The 7,175-nt window shown below is 41.1% G+C and overlaps 1 protein-coding gene and 1 pseudogene across 1 annotated transcript in view; both read right to left on the bottom strand.

Annotated features, from left to right (window-relative positions):
• Positions 1-7,175, bottom strand: part of SGCD (sarcoglycan, delta (35kDa dystrophin-associated glycoprotein)) — a 720,725-nt gene that overhangs the window by 90,082 nt on the left and 623,468 nt on the right. The window lies entirely within an intron of this gene.
• The window catches only part of LOC102827778, a 68,659-nt pseudogene continuing 63,822 nt past the window's right edge, over positions 2,339-7,175 (bottom strand).

Below are 7,175 nucleotides of genomic sequence, written 5' to 3'. Positions count from 1 at the left end.
GAAATGAATGCTCTGATTGGTGACCATACACATCACCGATGGGGGGAAGTGGGGTAAAAGCAGCAATGAAGTGGCAAGCTAAGCCCTACAATGTTCAGTGGACTTCTGTGGACCCAGTAGGGGACCTGGTTGGCAGGCAGTGTGAAGATGCCTGGGGACTGTTGGGCCCAGAGTCAGTGGCGTTGCCACGGAGGACTCGAGAGGAGAGTGGAGCTACTGGCTGGCGGAAAGAGAGGACAGATGCACAGGAGCGCCCACACTTGCAGATGATACCCACGTGACCTGGACCGGATGACTGGATGATGGCGCTCAAACAGGAGAGGAAAGAAGAGGGGGAAAGAAAAATAGTGAGATTATACAGTCTGATGAACTTGACCTATACCTATGGAGCAGCGACTCAAAAAAGGGAAGAAATCCTCACAGCAAGAAACATTCACACACCCCAACACACAGAGTGGACGGAGAAGGGCAGCTTGGACATTGGATACTCAAATGGGGAGGGGGGTGGACTACAAAGGCAAGAAGTGACTGGTTTACAAGCTTTCAAGAGGGAATCTGGTGCTAGGGAGCATGGCCGAAGGCAGAATCTCCAGTAGGTACTATTCAATCTGTCTGGGCGGAGCTGATGAAAGGAGATACAGATGGGTAACTCATGATACTGTAGTGAATAATGCTTATCAGGACGGATTATGAGGGTTGAAAATGCAAAGGTGGGAGTTTTGTAACAAAGAAGGGAGTGATTAATTCTCCAGGATAGGAGCGGAGGCCTCTGGGACCATCAACGGAGAAGAGCCGAGAGCGGGACCCTACCCAGAGAAACAGAGATGCCTGAGATAGAGACAGAGATGATGACGTGGAGTGATGAAGCAAGCGACTGGGGACCTTGGACTCAGAGAGGGAAAGGGACTGTGGGTCGAAAACTGGGGGAGGAGGGGGAAGTGTAGCAGGCAGATTTCTGCGATATACCCTTTGGGTGGTTGATGATGCATGGAGGGGATTGGAACCATGGCAATGAGATGATATAAGATGGAATGAACGTAAAACTAAAGTTCTCCCATGTAAACTATCATATAATTCACAATAAAACATTTAAAAAAAGAGAAAGAAACTTAAATCATTCTAGCTTGAGAACACATGGGAAATGTGAGACTACTGCAAAATAACAATACCATTGGAACATTTATGGTGCGCTCACCAGGAAGACCCTGGGTGGTGCAAACAGTTAACAGGCTCAGCTGCTAACAAAAGGTTGGGAAGATCCAAGTACACCCAGAGGGGCCCCTGAAGAAAGGCCTGACAGTTTACTTTTACAATCTTCTGAAGGAGCCTGGGGGTGCTGCCATTAAGGGCTTAACATCTAACTAAAAGGTACAAGTTTTATAACAAAGGAGGAAGTAGTTAATTTTACAGTCCAGGAAGAGAGGATGCTGAGACCATCAAAGGAGAAGAGCACAAGTGGAATGCAGGACCCTATCCAGGGAGGCAGCAACACCAGAGATGGAGGCAGAGGTGAGGACATGGAGGGAGAAAGCAACTGAAGACTCTGGACTCATGGAAAGAGAGGGATTGAGTGCTGGAGGCCAGGAGGCACGCTTGAAGAATATGCCCATTGCTTGTTTAAATGACTATATATTCCTGAGTGTTTTGGTGTACATACCTCCCCAACAAACAAACAAATAAATAAAAATGATGAGGCATGGAGGGGACTGTAATCATTACAATGAAATGCAATACATAGGCTTAATGTAAAACCGATGTTCTCTCATGTAAACTATCACTCGATTCACAATAAAAACTTAAAACAACGACAACAAAAAAGAAGGTTGTTGGTTGGAAGATATCAGCCACTTTGTGGGAGAAATAGGTTGCAGTCAGCTTCTGTAAAGAACACAGCCTTGGGAATTTTATGGGGTAGTTCTACTCTGTCCTGTAGAAATCAACTGCAAAGCAATGGGTTTATTTTTATATTTCGATGTATCATTTTGTGTATGTGTGTGTGTGTAAAGTCTGCTTTCATTCCTATTCATGGCTCTCTCTTCCCTCTTTAAGTTATCTTCAATTGTCTCTCTGACTCTTTGCTTTTGTCCTCACATCTCCTCTGCCTCTGATCTCCTGTCCTCCTCTTATAAGGGTATTCTGATTATACCTGGGCCCATCTGATAATCCTTAACTTCATCATGTCTGCAAAGTCCCTTGAACCATGTAAGGCAACAGGTTCTGTATGTAGGCATCTTTGGAAGATGATTTTTCAGCTTACCACCAAGGTATAGTGAGTTCACAATAAAAGACCACAGTGAGCAAGGTGCCTGACTCAGGGAAGTGTGGAAGGTCATATGTGTCAGGTGCTAATACTTTCATCATCTACACGTTCATCATCAACATCAATCAGATTAGGTTCCTGAGTATAAACAGGATTTCATGTCAAGGTATTTAGGCCCATTGTTGAGAAAGTTCAAGGGCATTCAGAACTGAAGATCATTAAGACGATAAAAGAGTCTTCCAAATCTGTCCTCAAGTCCCTGAGTGACGTGTATGATTAAGCACTTAACTACTAACTGAAAGTTTGGTGGTTTGAACGCCACAGAGGTGCTTCAAGAAGAAAGGTCTGATGATCTGCTTCTAAAAGGTCACAGCCTTGAAAACCTTATGGAGTATAGTTCTCTAGACACACGGAAGTCACCATGAGGCAAAATCGACTTGAGAATTGGCCTGTTTTCATTTCCCCCAAATCTTTCTTGTTAAAACAATGGATTATATATTTAGTACACACATTATTTCATTATAAACATGGTTGTCACAGCCCTACTTAAAACCATGTCAAAACTTCCCAATGCACTTGAGAATTTGTTTAACTTTCCTTACCTGGGTCACCTATGAAGCCTTGTAGGATTTGGTCACCTACCTCATCTTGTACCATTCTTCCTTTGCTAAGGATACCTTGCCTTGGCACTCCAACCTCCCTCTGCTTCTCAGACAAGTACTATGTCAGGCACTATGCAGAACACTGGATTATCATACTTAATTTCTACAATAGATTTATGAGGTAGACACTAATGTTATCTGTACTTTACAGTTGTAGAAAATGAGGCCCTAGTAGGTTAAGTAACTAGCCTAAGAAGACATAGTTTTTAAGTGGTACAGTTGGAATTCCAACTCGAGAACTCTGACACAACAATCCAAATACACTTCATACTCTATAGCATTCCCATATTTGAACTTGCCTGGCATCTCAGAGTTGTTTCAAGTAAATGAAGGACAGACTGATTATGAAGTGCCAACAAGGATTAATCAAACACTCAGGAGGGAGAGAAGTCAGCATGATCAGCAAGCCAAGTGTAGCCCATTAAAGAGATAAGTTTGCAACACCTAAATGGGCAAGTGTAACAAACCATCTTTTTTCAGTTTCATAATCTTCACTTAGATTGAAGCTCCATTTTGGCAACTGAATTGTCCCTTGGTTGTTGAGTTTTATCAGAATTCTCACTGATTCATCCCAGTTCAATCCCCCTTCTGGGAATTATTTTTTCCCTCATAGATATACTGAATCAGAATCAACATTTCAAGAAGATCCACAGGTGATTCTGTATGTACTCATTTATAAGAATCACCTGTAGAATCTATAAAATCGATGTATAATGATTCTTTTGAATCTAACCTTCATTTTTCATCTTGTCTACGCCCTACCTCCCCATTATGACTTTTTAAATACGTTTTGCACTGTGACATGTGAAAGACAGTATGATGACATATCAGATATATTAGGACAAATGTAGTACACTATTCTGTGTCTTCACTGCTGTGGAGGTTGAGTTGCTATGGACCAAATATCAACTTTCACAACCCAATGAGTCCTTTCCTGTGCCTGTCAACAGTGAACTCTAGGAAGCACAATCTGTTTTTACAGTCAGCAGTGGACAGTGAAGTCATTCAGTCCCATTTTAGGGCTGTAGATAACAGTGCTCACAAGCCTGACACTAGTGACCTGAGATATACTGAGACACATGGTAAAGAAAGTAAACTGATTTCATTGAAAGGATGCACACTTTTCATCAAAGGTTTGTGTTCTGAAAAAATCAAGGCATGCTTTCAGCAAGCATCTAGAAGTTGAACTTGACGTGGAGATTAAGAACAAGAATAAACAGTCCTTTGAACTAGTTTGGATTAGATTAAGCTATAAATATTAATTTCAAGCTATCTATTTGAGAGTCTTTTTATATATGTTGGAATCAATGAGTAACTGGAGCATTTGTTTGTCATGACTGTGAGCCACTCACCCACCCATGCCCTGATCCTCTCTGAATGTCAAAAGTTATTTAGCTCTTTGATCTAATAGTTGATTGGATTGATGAAGCAATCAGGACCAAGTAGCTCCAAGGCAGAGCCAGTGTGAGATGTATATACTTCTGTTTGTTGTTATTGTTGTTAAGCACCACTGAATTGGTTCCAACCCATAATAGCCCTGTATGGGGCTTCTGAGGAGCAGCTGCTTAGTTGGAAAAATACCAGGAGCTAGTTAAAGTAACCTTGGTGAAAATCCTTCAGAATTTCTCACAATGGTCCCATTTAACTGTCTAATTCCCCTCAACCACAGCTGTGTCCCACACTACCGTACCTGAATTTATATATTCATTCAGTAAATACTTACTGAGTCTAGATATCTAGATGGTGGGAATATAGAGGTAAGCAAAGCCTCACAAAACTAACAGTCAAGTATTTTTTGTTGTTTCTGAGAACTGTCAGGTCAGTTCTGACTCATAGTGAACCTGTATAGGGTTTTCAAGGAGCAGGTGGTGGGTTTGAACCTCTAAACTTGTAGTTAGCAGTCCAGTACTTATCCTACAGTGACATAGTGACATACCCAGGACTCAAATATGTTTTTGTTAAGTGCCATCAAGTCAATTCTGACTCATAGTGACTCTGTATAGGGTTTCTGAGGAGTGACTGGTGTGTTTGAATTGCTGATCTTATGGTTCAAACTGACCTGAGGTCGAGTGCTTATCATACAGTGTCACAGCAGGACTCCAGACTCATTTATTGGATATAATAAACAAGTCCACAAAATTGTTTCTCATTGTTTTAAGTGCTGTGAAAGCACCAGTGAGAAGATGGAGAGCAGCTGGGTGGGTAACTATACAAAATGATATCACCCAAAACAGCTGCCGTTGAGTCAGTTATGCTTTCCAGTGACCCCATATGTGTTGAAGTAGAATTGTGCTCAATAGGGTTTCCAATAGCAGATTTTTGAGCAGTAGATTGCCAGATCTTTTTTCTGAGGCACTTCTCAGTAATTTGAAACTCTAACCTTCACAATTTACAACCCAGGGTATGCACAATTTGTGCCACCTGGGGATTCTGTTTTAGAAATGGTTGTTGTTGGTGGTTCTGACTCATAGAGACCATGTATGGGGTTTTTGAAGCTATAAATCTTTACAGGAGCAGAAAGCCTCTTCTTTCTCCCACAAAACAGATAGTAGTTTTGAACTGCTGACTTTGGGGTGAGCAACCCAAGTTGTAATCAGTATACTACCAGAGCTCCTTCTGTTTTAGAAAGGATGTTGGGAAATGCCTTTGAAAAGGAGCGGTTAAAACCCAAGGAGACTAAAGGGAGAGCATGAATGAAAGTACTATGGAAACAGGTTCGATTGGCACCCACGTCCTGCTAAGTGGACTGAGGTGCAGAGGAAGTGGATATAGGAAGCCCAGCTCTCAGTTCTAGGGTTTCCTCAGATTTCACTGCCTGGTGATGCTTGGATTCTCTGAGAAATTCAGTAAACTTAAAATATATGTATTTCTTTTTCCTTAACCTGAGTCAGTCAGTTTCTTCTATTTATAACCAAGGTTTCCTACCTAAAAGCAAAGTTGATTCAAACGAGTAAGTGGGACCATTACCTTTGCTGGGAAAATAAACTTTTAATTTATTAAATATAAATTGATAAAATAATGGCTATCTTATCTGACTTGAGTAAATCTGATTATCAACAGCTCACCTTAAATGTTTCCTAACAATCTGCAGAGCCGGTAGTGTACCTTACAGTTGGCCAAAGTATTAGACTATCCTCAAAAGAGATACATATTTATGATGAATTTTGCTTTGGGGAGTTTCAGGAAGCCATTAAAATATAAAACCTGATAAAATACAGTGAATGTACTGGATTAAAGCTAAAATAGTAGCTCCCAGGGATCTCTCATCACGCAAAGCCAGGTCAGGGCCTGGAGACAGGCTTTCCCTGAAGTCCCAGCAGGAAGTGAAGTGCAGCAATTACCACTCCTAACACAGAGGGTCATCCTCTGGCTAAATACAATGGATTAAAAAGTACTTATGTTGATGCTGATGGTTGCCAGAGCTGCTAGCTTTAAAAAGTGATTTTCTTCTCCAATTTCATTTTCCTTCTTATCTCTGCCTCGTTTATGAAGGAGATACTGAGAGATAGGTTTGCAGTAACTTAATGTTAACTTGGCAGGAAGCCATGGATATACCCACAGTGTTTACAAAGTTGGAAGTTTTAGAACTTTGCCTCTATCTTCTTCCCATGTGGGATAAACATTGTAAAAAACATTTCAGGGTGTGAAAACTGAAGGTGGTGGGGTGGTGTAATACAGGTTTTTGTCTTTTATCTTTTGAGAGATATAATTTGGCTTGTTTTTCTGAGTGTTGGCATTGACAATGCATCCACTCTCCCAATGAGTATTATTGAGCATCTGTTCTCTGTCAGACCACTCTCAAATTTCAAAAGATGTACATATGAAGAAATATGTGCATCTGTAGTTTTAATTTTATTTATTTATTTTTACCTATTGGCTGTGCCTAATGAGCTGTACTACAAATTCGGTTTGAACCACAAGGTGTATGGTTCAAGCTCACACCCTATGCAAGTTTGTTATGGGTTGGAACCAATTCGATGGCATTTAACAACAACAATCCAAAGGAGATCTGGTAGAACTGTGGGTCAGGTACTAGGCTACTAAGCACTAACCACAATGTCAGTGGTTCAAGCCCACCAGCTGCTCTATGGGAGAAAGATGAAGCTGTCTGCTCCTGAAAAGCTTTAGAGTCTTAGAAACTATCTTAGTTATCTGGTGCTGCTATAGCAGAAATACCATAAGTGGATGGCTTTTACAAAAATATATTCTCTCACAGTTTAGGAGATTAGAAATCTGAATTCAGAGTGCTGGCT

Source organism: Chrysochloris asiatica, unplaced genomic scaffold, assembly GCF_000296735.1.
Source record: "Chrysochloris asiatica unplaced genomic scaffold, ChrAsi1.0 scaffold00057, whole genome shotgun sequence".
Classification (NCBI taxonomy): domain Eukaryota; kingdom Metazoa; phylum Chordata; class Mammalia; order Afrosoricida; family Chrysochloridae; genus Chrysochloris; species Chrysochloris asiatica.
This window is presented reverse-complemented; position numbering and strand designations above follow the sequence as displayed.